The following is a 23,415-nucleotide window of genomic DNA, read 5'->3' as shown; positions in this document are numbered from 1 at the left end:
TGTGTTGTTTTATGTTATGCGTTGTTTTACGTGTTGTTTTATGTTATGTGTTGTTTTATGTTATGTTTTATGTTATGTGTTGTTTTATGTTATGTGTTGTTTTATGTTATGTGTTGTTTTATGTGTTGTTTTATGTTATGTTTTATGTTGTTTTATGTTATGTGTTGTTTTATGTTATGTGTTGTTTTATGTGTTGTTTTATGTTATGTGTTGTTTTATGTTATGTGTTGTTTTATGTTATGTTTTATGTTGTGTTGTTTTATGTTATGTGTTGTTTTATGTGTTGTTTTATGTTATCTTTTATGTTATGTGTTGTGTTGTGTTGTGTTCTGTTGTGTTGTGTTATGTTATTGGGATGTGCAATGCATGGAATTATTTATAGGAATTTCTGTGTTGGGTGAGAATAGTGGAGTTGAATCTATAATGAAGGGTTTTTAACGGCCAGGGATTAAAGGCGCTCGACTATGTAACAACAGATATATCTTTAAGGAAACGGTCAGATGGTGCTACTAGGAGAGGGGATAAGCCCTCTAACCCGCCAATGTTGTGTGGGAAGAGGCCTTCACACTTACTAACAATTTATCCAAACCTAGGCACACATCCAGGTAAATTGACAGTCTGTAAATTAACTACAAAAGTTAAACGAAATCCAAATAATGATACGTTAACAAATCGGTGCAATGTTGCTTTGTCATTCAGCCAAAACAGAACCAGTGACACGTGTTTCGTCGCATATGGAAATAGTTCTGCAACTTCCTCAGGGCTGGGAAAGATATAAGATACAAGGGATATGTATGATACATATTTCTAGTGTGATGTGCGAAACAAGACCAATGAACCAGTGGAAACCCTATTCACCGAGAGTCAGTGCAAGGAAACACAAAAAGGGATGACTTCAAAGTTAACAGATGAGAAATCGGTGTGTTTTATCAGAGATCACAGACCCTTCAAAAGTGACAAAGATAAATGGTTCCTAAATAATGCAGTGTATTAAAAAAAAGTCCTATGAATTATTGAAATATTACAGTACAAAAAAATAGAAAGAAAGCGTATTGTGTACATGAGTAAAAATGGTCCAAGAATGGTAGATCTAATATATAATACTGATAGTTAGATTATTAGAAAAGATAAGGGGACAGAGGAAAACAAGAAAGGCTCACCGCGCAGCTAGTGATAATTCGGCTGGGCTATTTGCTGATTAAGGACTTCTTATGAGTAAAAACAAACGTCTACGGTAAAATGAAAATAAAGAATAAATATCTCTCCGTGTATCTAGAACGGTGCAAAAAAGAGAGGTGCACGGTGTACTCTTCAAAGACTCGCATAATGTGAATATCTTGCGCTTACCACGCTGCCGGTTGAATCATTCACCGGCTAGCTCCAACGTGGTCCAAGGTAATAGACTCGATCTGCAGAATCTATGGTGCGAAAGTCTTAAGTATGTTGTGCTATCCTTACAGAGATTACAATTGTACGCCAAGGTGCGTGATAATTGGAAGAGCAATTGAAAGTGAAACCCTTGCCAGAAAAGCTAAACATATCACAGGAGAGGATTAACCAAGGAAAGTTACCACCCTCTATGTTAAACGCTAATACCAGTGTCATATGGGGGTAGGTGTCTTCTATCATGACAAACATTGAAAACAACTAAAACCCAATGCAAAAAAGCCACTAACCGCGCAAAAGGAGAGGATACACTCCTATTGGCCTAGCCAGATCCCGAGTTGCAGGACTTGTCAGAAAGAAAACACATTCTATAAACAATGCAAGGTAACAAAGAAAGTTATTCAAATGTGTTGCGGGTAGTCGGGAGAGTTGTGAAATGGTAATTCATATCATGGGTAAAAGTTGAACATCAAGGTAAGGGCGCCGTGAGGTAGATTAATAGGTAGAGGGCGCCCGCAATCAGCATTCAATCTGAAAGAAGTCTAAGCGTCACAGTGGGCACTCGGTCTGTATTCAAACATGCAGAGGGCGACCGAAATCAGTATTCGATCTGAAAGAAGTCTAAGCATCAAAGCGTGTACTCTGTCTATATAAAACAAAGAAAAAGAGTTTGGTTGAGGTCTTACCTGTAGCGTGTGCGCCACGGACCTCCTCTCGGCAAATCACAGTGTTCCGGGTATGGACACGTGATGCATGCTACTGGAAGCCGTTTTAAAGCAACGGAAGTGAAGGGAAAAGACTAGAGCGATAACTTGTAAGTCCATATAGAACCAGAAGTATGAGCGTACAGGTCGAACTAACGAACAAGGGCTGTCGAGTGCACTTGTGAAGTGCAGCTTTATTGACAAAGTAAAATTACAATATCCATTACAAAACTTCTGAAAAGTGGAAGAAAGGGTCAGTAGAATACGTTGTGTGACTGGAAAGTCAAATGAATATAAATCTGGTAGCGTCTCCATGCCAGCATGTTAAAAACCTATGTGAGTCAAACATACAATATGTAGTCCCCTTTAGAGATAACAAATTGATAGTTGAGATCGCTAAAAAAGGTTACCACTAAAATATCGTAGTCTACTTTTATTATTACAAAAGGTCACAAAAGGGCGAGACAAAAGAGAAAAAAAGAGAGAGAAAACAGTATAGCTGATAAGCCGATATATTTCGGTCTGATGGCCACGTCAATAAGAACAATCACGTATCTAGAGTATTGGACATCAAATATTCAGTGATTTGAGGCAATCAATTTAGTGGTACATACATTTGAAGATCTCTTAAGTGTGGTTCACAATCAATGATTAAGCCCCTGCGTACAAATAATATGTGCATTTACAAACAGTATATTATGACTGAGTCTCATCTCGTGTGCACAACATAACAAACTCGTTATATACATATGGGAAGAATCAATAGGTCTACTTATGAACCAATAGTCAAGTTCCTATGAATACATACTACATCATATTACAAAGAGCTGAGTGTAGGGAAAACCACCCTGCCAAGGTGGTTATGTTGTGTTCCCCATGAAATATAAAATGCAATTGCAAAACAAGAGACAGTCAAAAACAGTATTTATAATGACTTTAAACATTGGCTGATTCGCAGAAGAGGTAATAGTTAGAAATACATTCATAGAAAAAAACCCAATCCAACATTTATTATATCTATCACATGCTAGAACGATCAGTATTCAGGTTCAGCATCATTATGTATCCACATAAGTGACAGGCTATGTTGGTTTATACATTCCTAAGCTTAAGACAGGTTATGGTTATAGAAAGCCTCTACCTGGATTTGGAAACAGATGCACTTGCGTGTACAATCAGTGCCTCAGTCATCACCAAGGAAATATTGCATTTCATGGTCGCAGTAGAGACCATGTTCTACAGTACAAAGGCGCATGATCCAAAGTGCTTCTGTACATCTAAGTTTTAGTTCTCTATTACCACCCCTAATATTGGGTTAGGTCATATCAATGCCAAAAAATGAAACACGTTTATGAAGGCCTTGTGCGGGACAGGCTGCTGCGTGTAAGGCTACCGGGTATCTCGCATCCTGTTGATGGATTGCTGTAATATGTTCTGTAATTCTGTCTTTCAATGGTCTAATGGTACTGCCACATAGGATTTACCACACACGCATTCAATGATATAAACGACAAACTTGGTGTTACAGTTTATATTATGTCTGATGTCATATTGCTTATTGTTGTCAAAATTCATTAAACTTTTCATGCCGTGTTTAGCCCACCAGCATATCCCACAGCACCCACCCCTATCGAAACCAATGGTGTGAGGTCTGGGCCATGTAGAGTCAATAATACATTTGGATACAGTTGGACTCAATCTATTCCTTAGTGTCCTGCCCCTTCTGAAGGTGATCTGCGGGTGGTTTGTAATCACACCAGTCAGTGATATGTCAGCTTGTAGAATGCCCCAATGCCTCATGACATTTCTTCTGAACATGTGGTGCAGGTCATTAACGTCTGTGATCATTCTCACTGTAGGGAGTTGTTTATGTACGGGAGTGTGAGTCCGTAATGTATCGGACCTATTTCAGCTTTTCTGATCATATGCGATTTGTATCCTCTCTTGGAAAATCTTTGCTTCATGTCTATAAAGCAGCTTTGAAACTCTCTGTCATCACTGCAATTCCTCCTGGCCCTCAAAAACTCACCATAGGGAATAGCTCTGTTCTGGTGGGAGCAGTGGGATCTGTCTGCATGCAAGGTTGCGTTGCATGACTTTTCCTTGCGAAACAATCTACTGTGCAGTTGGTCGTCCTTAGTATACAATTCTACATCCAGAAATGTCACTATCCAGGTACTGGATTCCATGGGGAATTTCATGTCTAAAGAATTACTGTTCAAATGTGTGTAAAATTGTTGTAGCTCGTCTTGTGTCCCAGACCATAATAGGAGACAGTCGTCTATATAGCGCCCCCAAAAAACGATTGACTCAATCCATTGCGCACCCTTTGTACCCCAAATCCAATCTGCCTCTAGTGAGCCCATAAATAGATTTGCAAAGGAAGGCGAAAACTTCAAACCCAATGCAACACCCCTCGTTTGTCTGTACCAGTGTTTGTCAAGCAAAAATTAGTTGTTGTTAAGGATGAGTTCCATCATTGAGACCAGCATGTCTGTGTGTTGCCATTGGGTGGCTGGTCTGTTTTGTAAAAGTCTAGTCACTGCACGTAGTCCTAGGTCAGGTTTTATGTTAGTATACAGGGATACTACATCTAGAATAGCCAAGATTGTTCCAAGCTGCCATTTTAAGTCTGATAATATGCTCAGTATATGCTTTGTATCTTGGATGTAAAATGGTAAATTCCACACCATCGGTCCAAGAAAAAGGTCAATATATTCTGTTAGTTTCTCAGTAGAGCCTCCCATCCCTGACACACTGGGTCTACCATAGGGAATGGGAGGTGCTTGTGAACTTTGGGAAGAGTGTATAGCCAAGGGTATGTGGGTCTAAAAACCTTTAGATATAAAATGTGTCTTCATTAAGTAGGCCAGCAGTGTGCCGAAATAGAATATATGTATTCAAGCTAATCTTGCTAAAATTATTCCTAGGGAACTGTCGAGCTAAAATACAAAGTATACTGTCTATCATTGTTCTTTTCCCTATTTGTTTTAGGGTTCTCTGTGGTAAAAGTGTTATAAGATGTTATGTTATGTCCTGACTTGATTAATGTTATTGTTTTTAATTATGTTGAACTGATGCATCGTGTTTTATTATAGGTATTTTAATATATAGATTGTGTTTTAATAATATTTACATGTACTAAAGAAATACATTGACCTTTTTGCACTGTATGTTATAGTGGGATCATTGTTTGAGTGTTTCAGGGATTTTGAGTGACATTAAGTTTATCTATGTGCTGTATATGAATTAAGAAATCCTCTAATGTTAGGGTGATCTTGCTGATTGCATGAATCAAGGGACAATTTGTTTTTTTTTTGGTACTGATAGTACCTCACTCCCTTGGTTGCTGACAATGGGTCTCTCTCTGTTTAAACACAATGTTTTGACTGTGCCAGATCCATGTGAGACTCATCACTTGTCTCTGTGTCAAACTACATGAGTGTTGCATGTGAACACCTACTGCTATACTCAAGCAATCCCACCTTGATGCAGACAGTAGTTATGGTGTGATGTATGCAGCCTATCAGCAATATGTAGGAGATGATGCTAAGGTTTGCATGGTGATTAGCATAGCAACATCAGCATGAGTGAGAATCTTGTGGCCCACAAAAGATGACTCTTTTACTTTCATGTGCATGTGCATGTGGGGTATGACTCTAGAGTATGAATGGCCTGAACTTAACCAATCATCTAGCGGCGGCATCTATACCTCCCCTTCCAGTTGTTTGCATCCAATTGCAGCACTCGCCTGCAAGGGAAAATGTAATCTTCGCAAGTATTCCCACAGCCTACTGCCTGCTCTGTGGAACATGGCACAGCTTGGCAATGTGCTGCGCTGTCATAGATGTGGGTGCACTGACCCCATGGTAGTGCTAGTTTGTGGCATCCCTGGGGGAAGCTAAAGCATTGTCATTGGGTGCTAATAACAATTTAGCACACAGGGCACCTCTTGTAAGGTGTGCTCTTGTACTACCAGAGGGATTGGGCCCTAGGCATATTATGATCCCCGAAAAGCATGAACTCACACATGTGTACACTGTCAACACACAGGCTAATTACATGCAATGACAGTAAGGAGGACAACTCCACTATTCTCTATTTATCCAAACCTAGGCATACAATCCCGGTAAATCGACAGTCTGTAAATTAACTACAAAAGTTCAACGAAATCCAAACAATGATATATTAACAAATCGGTGCGATGTTGGTTTGTCTTTAATTCAGTGTTCATTAAGCTCAAACAGAACCTGCAGACACGTATTTCGTTGCATATGGAAATAGTTCTGTGACTTCCTCAGGGTTGGGATAGATACAAGGGATATGTATGATACATATTTCTTGTGTGATGTAAAAACAAGACAAACGTACATGTCCACATGTATTTATGACAGTATGCTACCAGTAGAAACCCTATTCACCGAGAGTCAGTGCAAGGAAATTAACACAAAAAGGGATTACTTCAAAGTTAACAGATGAGAAATCGGTGTGTTTTATCAGAGATCACAGACCCTTCAAAAGTGACAAAGATAAATGGTTCCTCAATAATGCAGTGTATACAAAAAGTCCTCTGAATTATTGAAATATTACAGTACAAAAAATAGAAATTAAGTGTATTGTGCACGTAGTTACACATACAACCTGTCCAGCAGAAAAGAAATTGTTATATACCTGAATATTGATGATAAGGTCTCTGTAATCTAAATAGAACCAGTTGAAGAGAGAAAAACAGGGGAGGGAAAGAGAAACAAACCATGAGTAAAAAAGGTCCAAGAATAGTAGATGTAATATTTAATACTGATAGTTAGATTATTAATAAAGATAAGGGGACAGAGGAAAACCAGAAAGGCTCACCGCGCTGCCGGTGATAATTCCAACCCGGCTGGGCTATTTGCTGGAAGTCCAAAAGGATGAAGTAGGACGGGAAATCCATGAGCTAATAAGCGTGATGTAAGCGCATTGGCAGGTGAGGAGGTGTATGTATTAAAGCCCCTCTACCATGGACATCATATGCAAAGTTTTGAGACACAGAACTAGAAATCTGGGGTTCCAGTTTGAACCGTTCAAGAATATACGGCAGTTGGGAAACGGCGATTATTCAAATCCATTTAAGAAGGGGGTCCAATCATAGACCATTCTTCGAGTATGCAAAAGAAACACAAGAATACGTGCAAATATCAACTCTCTTTTATTGAGGGTATATTAATCAACTATATGTTTATGTTTATGTGTTTGTATAGCGTTCGATTGCCGAGGCGTCTTGGCGCTGTGACATGTGGGCAGGAAGGACCGTTGTGATTCATGCCTGTGTGGCTGTAAACAGCCAAGTTCTAAGACTCCACCTGAAAAGCTGGAAATTAGATTGACACTTCAAGGGGAACGGCAGTTTGTTCCAGAGCTTCACCGCGCAGTGTGCCATTATTCTGCCCCCCCATCTGGCCCGCCTGATTTTTGTGGTTTTAATAAGGCCTAGGTTAGCCGATCTAAGATCGCGAGAGGGAACATATGGTGAGAAAAGATTTTGAAGATCCTCAGCACCACCTCCATAGACTGCCTTATGCACGAGAGTTAAGGTTTTAAATTAGATACGTCGTTTAATAGGTAGCCAATGGAGTGATTTAATGCCGGCTGAGGTTGACTGTCCTCTAGGAATGCCCAGTAGGAGTCTTGCGGCGGCATTTTGCAAAGATTGCAGTTTTTGCAGCTGCCGTTTGTCAATTCCCAAAAATAGAGCGTTACAATAATCCAGTTTGGATAAAAAAAGGGCAACCATCACTGTGTTTTGTAGCTCTTGCGGGATGTATGGAAAGATTTTTCTCAGAGTTTTTAAGAGAAAAAAACACGATGCGATAAGGCTGTTTACCTGGGGGTCAAAGTTCAATTTATCATCATAGATGCTCCCCAGGTTTCTAACCTTCTCTACTGGACAAGGACAGTATCCGGCTGCTATAGGCCACCAAGACCGATTCCAAAGGGGCTGGCCTGACCCGAACTCGATCACCTCTGTTTTGTCTGTGTTTATTTTCAGATAGTTCTGACTCATCCAGGCCATAATCTCGGTGAGGCAAGTATGGAACCTGGCAGATGTGGTTTCAGGCCGGTTGATAACAGAGATGACAAGTTGAGTATCATCGGCATACGAGACTAGAGCAAAACTATGCCTCCTGACGAGATTGGCCAGAGGGGTGACATAGAGGTTAAACAAGGTTGGGGAAAGAGCGGACCCCTGCGGAACGCCACATGGAAGGTGAAAACTGTCCGATTTCATGTTGGCCCAAAACAACCTCTGGTCTCTTGCCTCTAGGTAGGAGGACAGGACGGCCAAAGAAAAGTGACCGTAATAACTGTCTTAATAAATATGGAATCATCAGATACCCATCAGAACGCATTGACGCATTTCTGTACATTATCCTGAGAACAAGTTGGACAAGCCATATCATGCTGTGGTACACAAACATCGGCAGTATGGCCTTCTGTCTGAAAGGATATGTGTGGGCCATGCAAATAGCAATTACACTTAGCCTGTACCACAAAGTGTAGCATATGATTTGTGGCTCAGGTGGCCAGCCTGCCTAGCCACTACTAGTGGCCATTAGTAGCAGGTGTGATGTAAAAGTTTTGATGTTTACTGTGACTATGAAATCAAAATGCATTCACACTGGTAGTGCTCAGATGTTTATCTATATATATATGTACTCAGTTTCATGTAGACATCATTCTATAACATCATGTAAGTCAATCATGCATCTGTGAAACCATTATGAATGACACATTCCCTCTGCCATGTTGCTGCTACTGATGGTACTGTTTGATGTGGCTTCTCATCTTCCTCATCCTCATCATCCGACAGTTCCTGATCCTCATTGGCATCAGCCCATGGTACATTTGTCTGCACGCAAATATTGTGCATTATGTAGCAAACAAGTGTAATTTTGCAAAACATTAGTGGTGAGTAGAGCAATCAGCCCCCAGACATATGCAGACTCAAGAAGTGGGATTTATGTATGCCGAATGTCCGCTCTACTATGGACCGTGTCCTTCTTAGGGTAGGATTGTATCTCCGTTGTGGTTCTGCTTGGGGTGTTTTTGTAGAGGAGTCATCACCCAAGGCTGCAGAGCACATTATTGGTCCGCTGGAAAGACAGGAGGGGTACAATTAGTTAAGAGTCATTAAGACACATTTCTGACACTCATCTATCGTGTTTGACTACTATTGAAAGGTCTAAACTGATACATATCTGAGTTTACAACCTGTAGATGGAGCTGGTGATGTTGCGTACTTCAGTCACACATATTTAACAGTGAGAGTTGGAGTCAATGTTGTTTAATGTGTACTGCCATGTAGAGGGGAGGGAGTGGATATCAATATGGGAAATGATAGTGTACACATGGCTGTGAACTCTGTCCACTATGATGATAGTACAAAGGGGTTTGAGTTATACAAAGTGCAACCGGTAGACTAACCATAATACAGTGCCACACTGATTGGCAATAGTGTAGGACATATTTTCCACATGATTCAGTGTCCATGCTTTGGTGCCTGCGCTGGCAGATAATGTGCAGCATTGCTCCAAGACAGGCATATTATTCCCAAGATTACTGTGTTATTGGCTGTCATGAGAGATGTAATTTGTGCATGAGGCTATACTTTGCTGCACAGTCTGGAGCCTTGGAGGAGTGATAGAGTGGTTTGTGCATTGCAAAATGGTGTGATGACTATTGCAATGTAGTACGGTAGACATGATTTTGCAAGGTTAAAAATATGACTACATTTCTCCGCTTCACAGGTCTGGGATACATCACATGTTTCAAGACCACAGGATTTTCCTGTAGACACACAGACATTGGGTGCATCAATGCTGCACTTTGCTCTGGCTTACCTAACTGCATATCTATAAGGCCATGCCAGGGCATGCAGACAAACTTTGCATTGCCTCATTGGTATGAGTTGGAGACCTGCTATGCTAGAGCATCATGGGCAGTGATGCTCCAGCAGTGCAGTTCACTTGTACATGTGGCCACAGTGGCGTAGGAGGTCTTGCCATGTGTGACTTGTAGAATTGTGTTGCGCATATCCCATGTAGTATGGTGCAAGTATGGTGCAAGTATTTAGGCCCACTCCAACTATGTCTCATTCAGCTCAAAACTAATATGACAATGTATTCTAACATATTTGTCTGTCATGTGGTCTGTCATGTGCTTGAGAAGTACTTACCAACCAGTAGACCATTTCTATTTGTCTCATTCTGGATGCGCTCATTGATGGTGGAATGATGAAAGACGAAGGATTCATGAGCACTTCCGGGGTTCTTTGCAAGGACATTGATAATGGGGCACAAATTGTCCATGACTGCTTGGATGTTCTGGAATGCATGTGTTTCCTATTGCTGTACAGGTGTGATGTAGCTGCTGGAGGCACACGTTGCACATGGCTGCAGTCCATTACCCCCAACACATGTGTAAATCCTGCAATGGCATAAAAGCCCTGCTAGCTTTCCTGTTGGTTCTGTCTTGTGGTGGGGGAGAAGAGGTACTGGGGTGTGAGGCTTATGATACCATCCAGGATGGAGGGGATACATTTAGAAAAGGATGCCTGGGATACTTCTGCTACTCTGGCTGTAGTGTGGTTAGAAAGTTCCTGATGCCAACATGAGTAGGACAGTCAGTAGATTGACCTGCGGAGAAAAGTTGGTGCACCACTTCAATGTTGGCTGCAGCCTTGGTGCAATCTGGGACAGGTGGTGGACAATGGACTCCCTCCTAAGCCTGTAATGAGCAATGACCTTCTCCTCCCTGAGGTCAATGAGGGTAAGCCTCTGGCGGTATGTCTGCTCCCTTTTAGTGTGCTGCTTCCGTGGTGATGGTGGAGGCAGTGGTGGTGATGGTGGTGGTGTCTTCTTGGTGCTCCAAGCTGCAGTAGGAGTAGTTCCATGGTGGCATTGAGCTTGCCAGAGTGATTTGGGTATGCTCTGCTTTTATACCAATGGACTTGCGCCATTTTAACGCCTGCTCTTCCGTAGCAGTAAAAATCTTGGGACTCTCCGTCTCTTTAGCCAAAGTATTGGCATTTTCCAAAATTGTTGTAAATACGGCTGTGTCCGTTTTGCAAGGCTTTTACAGTGGGAGCGCCTACCTTGCATATCATTAGCAATAACAACCACAACCGGATCTGACACTAAGAAAAATAGGTGTAGAAGTTGAAAAAGTGATGCTAAAGGCCTCTAGCAACACTTTGCAAATATGGCTCTAAAAAAGCGCAGCTGCAGCGTCAAAAAATGTATGCTGCCGTGGCGATAGCCCCTTGTAAATATGCCCCTAGCTTCCAAATGAGGAGTTTGTTTTCCGAAGAAATTAAAATCCGAAAGCCCTGAAATGCATAGAGCTTTCTCCCAGGACGTTGGGGTCTAGCTTGGTATATTTTCCTGGGATTGTAATGTTCCCCTTGGCCATCCAAGGCAGATAAATCTAGTGATGGTTCCCCTTCTTAAATAGGAAAGGGTTACCATCACTATGACCTGGTAGCCCATTTGTGGATGGCCTTCGAGGTTAAGGGTTTCCACTGACAAACCCCAGTGGTTCTTACACCTTTAAATGGGATGGGGAAACCAAGAGATTTCCACGGCAAGCAGGCCCCCGAATTACGACAATGTCCCTGCTCTGCTAATTCTATATTGCATTTTCACTCAATGACTCCAAATGATACATACTAGTCACGAATGTGAAAAATAGCATGGTCTGAAGTCAAAACATGGTGTCTTGCAGAAGTAAAATGCTGGCCATCAGATATTCCTGGAACAGCAGTGGATCAATTGGGGCTATTTTCCATTTTAAAAGCCACTCTAGATTGAGCCTACTGGCATCATGGGCAACAGCTTTAGATTTCAATGTCAGTGTCTTCAGTCGTGAGAGAATCTTAAGGCAAATTCACAGCCATTGCAATGTGGATGAAGAGACAGAAAGTAGGCAGGCAGATGCAGCTCCAGAGATACTGCAAAAGAAAGGCATAAACGTAGACCCTCAACAACAAACAATAGAGATTCTGTGCCTCAAGTTGAAAGGACAGGGGACACATTTTCAAAGTGAAAGGGCAGGAATGCACCCTATTTATCCAACATGGTGCATTCCTGTTCTTTCCACCTGCGCTGGTGCGTTTCTGCTGCCTAGCACCAATGGATACAGTTCAGTTGAACACAATCTTGAACTAATGGTTTAATGACTTCGAGCCGTTCTACAATCACGAAACAGTTGATTAAATCAACAAAGAAAGAAGGAATAGACACGGAAATATCGTATGATCAAAAGTTCATGTATTTTCTTATAATGAATCATGTAGTGATTGGTTGTGTGGTTGTGTGGTGGTTGTGTGTGTTGTATGTGTGGTTGTGGTTGTATGTGTGGTTGTGCTTGTGTGTGGTTGTGGTTGTGTGTGTGGTTGTGTGTGTGTGGTTGTGTGTGTGTGGTTGTGTGTGTGTGGTTGTGTGTGTGCGGTTGTGTGTCAGGTTGTGTGTGTGATTGTGTGTGTGGTTTTGTGATTGTTATGTGTGTGGTTGTATGTTTGGTTGTGTGTGTGGTTGTGGTTGTGTGTGTGGTTGTGGTTGTGTGTGTGTGTGGTTGTGCGTGTGGTTGTGTGTGTGGTTGTGTGTGTGTGGTTGTGCGTGTGGTTGTGTGTGTGGTAGTAGGGCAAAGTCCAAGAAATTAATAATACAATCAAAAAAGGATTGGGATGATCGCATCTACTATGAATTGACTGCAGCAGCCAAAATGAAGGATCATGCTGGTTTTTGGCATACACTAGCCCAAGGAAATAAAACTGGTAACCATGGCCTGGACCATTATTTGGAACCTGGCACTTGGAGCAGTTATTCTTTTAACTCTATACTCTGATGTTGTAGACCCAGTAGCTAACGATTATCTTATCATGGGAATGAACTCCCTGGAAATTGCCTGGCATGGTTTAAATACTACCTCTTACTTTAAAATAGATGATACAGTGGCAGCAATAGAAGCTATCAAGCCAGGGAAGTCCCCAGGCCCTGGTAAGATACCAGGCAACCTTTTAAGGGACGACAAAACAGTCTGGGCACCCTTTGTAAATGTACTTAGTAATGCTCTGGCCACAGGGGCACCAATATCAAATTCTTGTAAGGGGTCCAAAATAATTCCTATTTTTAACAAGGGTAATCGACAAGATCCTGCTAATTATAGGCCAATAAGCCTAATTGACACTATACCAAATGTGAATACAAAACATATTCTTTGAAAGCTCAACAAATGGTTAGAGGAAAATAATATTTTTTCACAATAAGAAGCTGGGTTTTGAGTAAAAACTAGCACAACAGACCAGATTTTAAGATTATGCATAGCCTGGAAGTACACTAATGTAAAGGGAGGACACCTGTGCATAGCTTTTAATAATCTGAGAGCCGCTTTTAGTCTTATCCCTAGAAATTCCCTGTGGGACTGTTTAGAAACCCAGTGAGTCCCTGATGATCTTTTGACACAGATTGTACGGCTTCACAAAGATAATTACGCAAACGTTAGATGGGGACCTAAGGGTAAACTTAAGGAATCAATTCCGATAAAAAAAATAGGAGTAAGGCAGTGATGCATATTGGCACCAACACTCTTTTCTCGGTATGTAAACAATGTTGTGCAACATCTTCAGGGTTGTAACCATGACTCTCCGAAGCTGGGAGGGGTGTCAGTATCAGCATTACTCTTTGCCGATGACACAATCCTAATAGCCCACACACCTTAGGGTCTACAAAACATCCTAGACAGTTTTAATGACTTCTGTATGTTCAAAGGGAGGCCTTGAAATAAATAAAACTAAATATATGGCCATAAATCTGCAGAAATCCTTCAAGAAAAACATCTTTGTCCAAAAACAACAAGGATATTGTGCTGCATAGCTAAATACTTATAAGGTCCCAAAGGCGAGACCTATTGGCTATGACAATGCTTGTTAAATTTACAGCTGCAATATGTGGTTCCACCGTCCTGAAACAACAATTGTTTTAAAAGCTGCAGTACCGGCATAACGTATAAGTGCAAATATCCAAATGTTATTTAGCATGTGTGATGGTCTGATGATGTATGCCTGCATATATCTTTATGGGCCTGCAGGTGAAGTTCCATACTGCAATAGTGAAATGTGCAAGGGCTGCATGTGAGCGGAGCATGTTCTTAGAGTGTCCTTTGCATGCAGCGATTGTAGTTTGTGCTGTGTAGCTGCACTTTCCTGAACTGTTCCTAGCTCACATTGTGATATTGCTGTTGAATAGCTTCCAGCCCACAACGCGTAGAAATCATGTATCAAATGTACTGCGGCCAGCGTGATTGTGCTTTATCTTCCTGTGGGAAGTACGATTGGTGAAATGTGTGCAAAGTGAGCACGCAACAGATGTTTTGTACCAGTTGTGTGTGCAGTGTATGCATTTTGGATGCAATTAACCAAATATACCAGCTATGCAATGTTATGGGCATTTACAGCGTCTTGCAACTCTAGAATGATCCAGCCCTCCCATACACGCGATCGGAGCAAACCTGACAGTGCATTAACCCCAGATCATCCCACACCGGTTTGGGCTTACCCGGATATTACCTGTGGAACAAACTCAACAGTCGAGGGGCTTGGACATGTCCAGCTGGTTCCCACCTACAATCCTCAGGACCATACCCTTTCCAATGGACTAAATACTGCCAACTACACCTTGCTCTATGAGAATCCACACTAGCCTCCACTTCATATTCAGAGTCGTCATCCACCAAAATCGGGGGAGGGAGGGGTTGAACAGGCAAACTAGTACCTTGCACCGTTGGTATTAATAATGACACATGAAAAACAGGGTGGATTTTGAGAGAGGAAGGGAGGTCCAACTTCATGGCAACCAGATTGATTACCTTTATGATGGTATAAGGACCTGTGAAACAGGGTTTGAACTTTCGAGTTCCCCTCACTGCTATGTTATGTGTGGATAACCAAACTGTCTCCTGTGGCATAATCAGGGAAAGGCCGGCAATGGAGATCTGCATTCTCCTTGTACATGCTTTTTTAGCTTTGTTCACATTCAATTGGGCTGTCTTTTGTGTTGCATGCATGTGGTTTGAAAATTCTAGGGTAGCAGGAGTAGGTGTGCAAACAGGTGGAGGCAACAATAACCAATGAGGATGAAACCCGTAATTACAGAAAAAAGGAGAATACTCAATAGAAGAATGTTTCCCAATATTAAAAGCAAATTCAGCCGCCCACAAAAATTTATCCCAATCAACAGTCAAAAGAATCAATAGACACTTTAGATATTGGTCGGAACATTGGTCCACTCTGTCCATCTGCCCATCTGTTTAAGGATGATGGGCAGATAAAAGACGCACATCAATGTGTATCAAGGATCCCAGCACCTTCCAGAATTTCGATACAAACTGAGGGCCTCAGTGAGAAAGAATAACAGATGGAAGGCCATGTAATCTTACTATGTGTTGTAGGAATATGGTAGCCAACTCTTCAGAGGTAGGCACTGTTTTCAAGGAATTAAATGTGACATGTTGGTCAACATATTCACCACTACAAGGACCACAGTAAACCCTTGAAAAGCTTTTGGTAACTCTACAACAAAATCCATAGAGATGGAATGCCATCGAGTAGTGGTGTTGGCATGGGCGTCAATAATCCAGCTGGAACCTGGTGAGAACGTGTGCTCTGAGCACACATATGACTTTATTGAAATACTGGTGGACACTCTGAACCACACTGGACCACCAAAAGGATCTTCTGAGGAGTTCTATGGGTTTCTTGTAACCTAGGTAACCTGATAAGACGGGAGACTGACAGCATTCAAGTGCTATCAGTTATAGAGCGTTTGTGGAAAGCAACAAACCCCCTTGGATGTATAGGAAATCTTGTATTATGTGTTTTTGTTCTAATTCCTCAACTTCCCTGCAATCCTGTCCTTGCAAAAACTCCCTCAAAAAAGCCTCTTCTGAACATACAACCACTAAAATGTGTTCCTTTGCTATGATAAGAGGGTGATCTATTACATTACTGCTTCCTCATAGCCATCTTGAGATAAGGCATCTTCTTTACCATGTTTTTTACCTGCCTGTAATTGTATAACAAAATAAAAGCAGCTGAAATACTGTGTTTGCAGTGTGCATCACCACCCCCTTTTCTGAATCGTTTTGGCCACTATAGGAGTGGAAGGGTATGCTCAGACATGAGTCCCTTGCTCACTGCACCATCAGGATTCAAGCAAGCCGGGCCGAAGATGGCTGCAATGCCAGAAACCGGTCCCCGGAAGCTTGTTTCCTTTCCAGTAAAGAATTGGCTTGGTAGTTTGGTCTGCCCTGTTCCCATGATGCACTGGGCCAGGGACAGACTAATTTGCATGTAGCCAGGTTCTGAACTGGGATGGTGCAGTGAGCTAAAAAACGGTGATGGATCAAGCCCTGATCTTTTGACTGGGTATGAGTGTTCTGCTTAATTCAGATGCTCTGTCCATCACCACCCCCTTTTCTGAATCGTTTTGGCCACTATAGGAGTGGAAGGGTATGCTCAGACATGAGTCCCTTGCTCACTGCACCATCAGGATTCAAGCAAGCCGGGCCGAAGACGGCTGCAATGCCAGAAACCGGTCGCCGGAATCTTGTTTCCTTTCCAGTAAAGAATAGGCTTGGTAGTTTGGTCTGCCCTGTTCCCATGATGCACTGGGCCAGGGACAGACTAATTTGCATGTAGCCAGATTCTGAACTGGGATGGTGCAATGAGCTAAAAAACGGTGATGGATCAAGCCCTGATCTTTTGACTGGGTATGAGTGTTCTGCTTAATTCAGATGCTCTGTCCATCACCACCCCCTTTTCTGAATCGTTTTGGCCACTATAGGAGTGGAAGGGTATGCTCAGACATGAGTCCCTTGCTCACTGCACCATCAGGATTCAAGCAAGCCGGGCCGAAGACGGCTGCAATGCCAGAAACCGGTCCCCAGAAGCTTGTTTCCTTTCCAGTAAAGAATTGGCTTGGTAGTTTGGTCTGCCCTGTTCCCATGATGTACTGGGCCAGGGACAGACTAATTTGCATGTAGCCAGGTTCTGAACTGGGATGGTGCAGTGAGCTAAAAAACGGTGATGGATCAAGCCCTGATCTTTTGACTGGGTATGAGTGTTCTGCTTAATTCAGATGCTCTGTCCATCACCACCCCCTTTTCTGAATCGTTTTGGCCACTATAGGAGTGGAAGGGTATGCTCAGACATGAGTCCCTTGCTCACTGCACCATCAGGATTCAAGCAAGCCGGGCCGAAGACGGCTGCAATGCCAGAAACCGGTCCCCGGAAGCTTGTTTCCTTTCCAGTAAAGAATTGGCTTGGTAGTTTGGTCTGCCCTGTTCCCATGATGCACTGGGCCAGGGACAGAGTAATTTGCATGTAGCCAGGTTCTGAACTGGGATGGTGCAGTGAGCTAAAAAACGGTGATGGATCAAGCCCTGATCTTTTGACTGGGTATGAGTGTTCTGCTTAATTCAGATGCTCTGTCCATCACCCCCCCCTTTTCTGAATCGTTTTGGCCACTATAGGAGTGGAAGGGTATGCTCAGACATGAGTCCCTTGCTCACTGCACCATCAGGATTCAAGCAAGCCGGGCCGAAGACGGCTGCAATGCCAGAAACCGGTCCCCGGAAGCTTGTTTCCTTTCCAGTAAAGAATTGGCTTGGTAGTTTGGTCTTCCCTGTTCCCATGATGCACTGGGCCAGGGACAGACTAATTTGCATGTAGCCAGGTTCTGAACTGGGATGGTGCAGTGAGCTAAAAATCGGTGATGGATCAAGCCCTGATCTTTTGACTGGGTATGAGTGTTCTGCTTAATTCAGATGCTCTGTCCATCACCACCCCCTTTTCTGAATCGAAATACTGTGTTTAGCGCAGTTGTCACATAGAAAGAGCTCTAGCTGCCTTCAAGAACTGTAAATTCCTATGGTCAGTTAAAATGGTCACTGCATGCAAAGCGCCCAACCAATATTGGCGCCACACTTCAAATGCACGTTTTATGGCTAGCAATTACCTATCTCCCACAGAATATTTTTGTTCTGCTGGGTATAGTTTATGAGTAAATGTCCAGACTCTTTATCTCTTTGTAAAACCAAAGGGGATGATGGACGGAGTGTTGAACATTGCAAGCACCCCCAGTCAACTGATCTGGGTTTGATCCATCATCATTCTTTAGCTCACTTCACCACCCCAGTTCAAACTTGGCCATATGCAAATTAGTCTGACCCTGTGCCTCATGGGAACAGTCCAGCCCAAACTGCCAAACTATGTCTTCTCTGGACCAGACACAAGCATCCGGGGACTGGTTTCAGGCTAATCAGCCCTCATCAGCCAGGCTAGCTTGCATCCAGTGGCAATATCGGAGAAGAGGTAAAACAAAAGAAGGAAAGGGAGAAGGGAAAGAAAACACAGCATCAACACCACCAGGTATGGATATTCTTGTTATGTGTTTCTTTTATAGGAAACAACTGAAGGCCCCCACAGCGATGAGCCAAACTGCCGTAATGTGGGAACTTCAGAAGGCCCCGCCGCGTTGGATAACATCACTGAAGCTGTAAGTGTCATTAAGACACAGTGGCGTCGGGAAACGTCAGCGAAGCAGAACAGGTAATAAAGGCTCTTGCGGCATCGGGAAATGTCAGCGATGCAGAACAGGTAATAAAGGCCTCGCCAAGGATTCCAGAGAGAAGACATCCACGGCATCCCTAGTGCCATTGTCATTGACTTCTATACCCATTCCCTTTCCTATTGGACCACTCTGGTCAACCTCTCCCTCTGTCAAGGCTCCCTTCCTGTCTCCTTCAAAACTGGGCAGGTCACCCCTCTGCTTAAAAAACCCACTGCTGATGCGAATGACCTCAACAATTTCCGCCCCATCACTAACCTACCCTTCCTTGCGAAGATCACAGAAAGATGTGTAGTGAAACAACTCTCTCGCCAAATCAAGGACAATAATCTTCTAGACAATTTTTAGTCCGGCTTCATCCAAAACTGCAGCACTGAAACAGCCTTGCTGCAAGTGATTGATTACGCGCTGCGGATACTCGACTCGGGGGGGGTCTTGTCTTCTAATCCTCCTTGACCTTTCTGCAGCCTTTGACACTGTCAATCACAACACTCTCCTCAACACTCTTCAACAGAGAATGGGCATGGAGGGCACTGTGCTTAAATGGTTTGCTTCCTTCCTCTCTGATAGATCCCAAATGATCAAAATAGCAAACAGTCTTTCATCTCCTTTGGCGTTAGGTAAAGGTGTTCCTCAAGGCTCCATACTGGCACCCACAATGTTCAACCTCTACTTAGAACCACTGGGATCCACTATCATCTCTATGCAAACGACACTCAAATCTACCTCAAGGTTGTCTCTACTCACGATCTCTCTATCCTAAGCTCTACTCTCGACTCCATTCAAAACTGGATGGCAACTCATCAACTGATTCTGAATCCCTCCAAAACTGAATTCCTCCTCCTCTCCTCCTCACTTTCGCCTCCCCCGGTTCAATCATGGACGGATCAGATGAATCTACTTAACAATAAACCCATCATTGTCGACAGCGCAAAATTCCTTCATGTCATACTCGACAAAAAACACAATCTAATCTCCCACATCAATTCTGTTGCAAAGTCTGCTCGATACCAACTGCGCCTTCTTTGGGGAATTTGTCGCTTCTTCCCGGAGCAAGACCTTAAAACCCTAGTTCAATCGCTGGTCCTCTCCAGACTGGACTACTGTAATTCTCTTCTTACTGGCCTCCCCAAATCCCACCTGTCCCCCCTTAAATCTGTTCTCCATTCAGCAGCTCGTTTCATTTATGGGGCTAAAAGAAGCAACCACATCACACCCTTGTTATCCACCCTCCGCTGTCTTCCCATCGAGGCAAGATCCATCTACAAGACTGCCTGTATCACCCCCAAAGCCTTGCACTCCTCCTCTCCTAGTTACCTGGCGAATAAACTGAAACTCTCTGGAGGCTCTAGACCTTCACGTAATGCGGAAAATCTACTGCTTGAACCTCCCACTTTCAAGAAGGAAAGATCGATGGCCCAATCCTTTTCAGGCAACGCGGTGAGAATCTGGAACTCACTTCTGCCTCAGCTCCGGACCACCACCTCCTCCCGGGCCTTCAAAACTGACCTCAAGGTTCTCCTCCTTCAAAGACACTTCCAAATATAATGCTCGCCCTCTCTATTATCTGAAGGAGGACCTTCCAGTATAGGAAATGATATTCTCCATGACTATGGAAGTGCCTTCCCATTGTGTTCTTGTGGTTTGAGTGGTGTTGAGTGGTCTGCCATTTATTGAAGTATTATCCTTCTACCTGTGTCTGGTACTCTTTTTTAACATTCACACATCTCTTTTCTCTTGTAACACACTGTTTGCTACCTCCTACATTTTGTATGCTTTAGATACTTGCACAAGTGCCACCATTGCCTACGTAACGTTTGTTCTTGTGTTTGAGTGTCTGCCATTTATGCAGTATTATACCTCTACTTGTACTTTGTACGCCTTTGTAAATTGCGCACGTCACTTGTTTTCCTCCTGTAATGTACCATTTGCTACCTCTTGTATTTTGTTTGCTCACAATTGTCACTTTTACCTCATGTAACTTGACGTTTGCTTTTGTAATTTGTTCACTTGTAATTTTCTCCTCATGTATCCTTAACGTTCCTATTGTGAAGCGCTCTGACACCTTCGGGTAAAGTTTGCGCTATATAAAAACGCATAAATAAATAAATAAATAAATAAACGAAAGGCAGGACTGGAGACAAACAAGCATCAACAAGAATGTGAAGCGCTCTTCCATCCTGCTCAGCCCCTTTTGTTTCCGCCTCCGCACACACACGATCGGAGCAAGCCCAGCACAGAATGCTGGATGTAGATAGCGAAGCAATGGAAAAGGAACCCTACCCCAATCTATGAGGGAGGCGGTACTGGTGGTCTTACTGAAGCAGGAGCGATATGCCCAGAAATTCTCTTCCTACTGACCACTGTCCTTACTAATGGCAGATAATAAACCTTTTGCCAAGATTCTAGCACAGAGATGGTGGCCTTTGATGCAATTTCTGGTATTAACAGAGTTTATTACACAGAGAGGAACAGCTTTTAACCCCTGCACCCTCATGTTGGAAATGCATAGGATTGAACTCAATGTGTCGGCATTAGCGATTTGCCGAACACAGAAAAGGCATTCAACACCATAGAGTGGATATATTTGGGTAGAGTTCGGTCATCAATGGACATGAAATGCACTATATGAAAATGGTCAATCATATATATTGCCCAAATCGCCAGTGTTTAGATAGGCAATGATTACTCTACAACATTCCAGATAAGTAGGGGAACCAGTGAGGGTTTCCCCCTCTCTCCATTGAGATTTGCCTTGGCAATAAAGCCACTGGATTGCCATATGCGAGAGCATGATGGGCAGCATGGGCTCACCCTCATCAATGGATCCCTCATGCAGATGACATTGTGCTTTATGTGAGGGACCCATCTCTTAATCTGATCCCTATGCTGTGGAAGGTGGTGCTGTTTGGCGCATTCCCCAGACTCAGAGTAAACTGGCCTAAATCAATGATGTTCCTGCTGATGGACAATGCAGTTGCCCCTATTGTCGAGTTCCCGCTGTGTTGGTGCACAGATGGTCTGATATACTTAGGGATACATATATTGAGAGACACAACAGAATTAATCCGCTGCACCTTTGGGGCTGCTTTAGAATCCCTTAAAACCAGGGTTGAGTGGTGGGTCAAAATGCCTGTATGACGGAGAGGGCACATTCATTAAAATGATAGTTTTGTCACAGTTTATATAAATGTTCTTAAACGTCCCTGTCAGGCTATCGCCAAACTTCTTTGAACAACTCAGGTCTTGCTTAACTTGGTGACGGACAACATTGAGAAAGCTGGGAAATGTTGACAAGAATACTGGGGACGAGGTGGCTGGCGGCTCTTAACTTTACACTGCACAGGGCTCGCTACTCCTTTATCCACCTTGTTAAGTCTGGTGAATAAACCCCTTTTGCCACTAACTAAAGACAAAGGGAGTTCAAATGTATTAAAGAGTGTGGGATTGCAGAGGATGGGTGACATGTTTACTAGTGGTTCATTCTTCACACTACAGGAATACAAGTAAAAAGGGGGGCTCTCTGCACTAGAAATAGTGACATACACCAGACTTCGCGCATACATCCAATTGAGCCTGAAATGTTCACAAAGTATATAGAAGGGAGGAGGTGTCGCTTTTATATGCTGGCATGTTGTCCTCACTGCCGAATACGTTGGACAAAGCTCGACTCCAGTGGGAGAGGTTTCTGGGAGAGTCGATGTCAGACAAAGGCTGGACCTACTGTAGTGCACAGGTAAAGACATCCTATTCACATTTAAACACACATTGATACATTTTAAATATTTAAATCACACTTGCTAAATTCTCAAATGTAAGTACACGTTCAGGTCACAGGGTGAAGTGGAATGTAAGAGCTGTGACTATGAATCTGTTTCGTCCCTACCATGTCGTTGTCAAACTTCCGAACTTGTGGCAATTCATTTCCTGGAAAGATAAATGAAATGACAGAGTTGCAACTGAACCCTGAGTCTCAGGTGGCATTGCTGGGAGATAGATCTCAGATACCAGCCTCCTGCCGTAAATTTGAGTCTTCAATTCTACTATTGGCAAAAAGCAAAGTGGCAATGGTATGTATGCAAAAGAAAACGCCTACCATTGATCAATGGTACTTGGATATTTTGCATTGTTGCGACGAGATTTCTGGTCCCCCTTCTCGGCAAAGCTGATATCACAGGTAGATGTGAAGGAGCTAAACAATGAGAGCCCGAAGATAGAAAGGCCCTCCTCACTGAGCACCGACGATAACTCTATGGAGAAAATGTAGCAGAATCGAAAACATACTCTGTAAGATTAGATCTCTGCCTGTTTACGAAATGGGAAAAAGAGAAATAAAGCTATATGCAATAGTTGGAGTAAATGTGTGTTCACTGTTGTCCATCAAAACGCACTATAGTCATCCATAAAATGCAAGGTAATATCTTTTTTTTTAATTAAACTAAATCAGATCTGCACTACTATGAGATAAACAAGTCCATATGAATAATCATTGCTAAATGAATATTTTCTTCTTTATTTTTTCGTAAAAAGCAACAGCCAACGTGTTTCGTCCTGTGACATAGGACTTCTTCAGGGCAATATCAGTCTGAGGCAACCGAAATATGCAGAAGATATGGTTGTCCCGTGTTCCCACTGTCCTCTCTTGTGTGAGTTTGCTTGTC

Source organism: Lissotriton helveticus, chromosome 4_1 (genome assembly GCF_964261635.1).
Source record: "Lissotriton helveticus chromosome 4_1, aLisHel1.1, whole genome shotgun sequence".
NCBI lineage: Eukaryota > Metazoa > Chordata > Amphibia > Caudata > Salamandridae > Lissotriton > Lissotriton helveticus.
The sequence above is the reverse complement of the archived record's forward strand: the minus strand, read 5'-3'. Positions refer to the sequence as shown.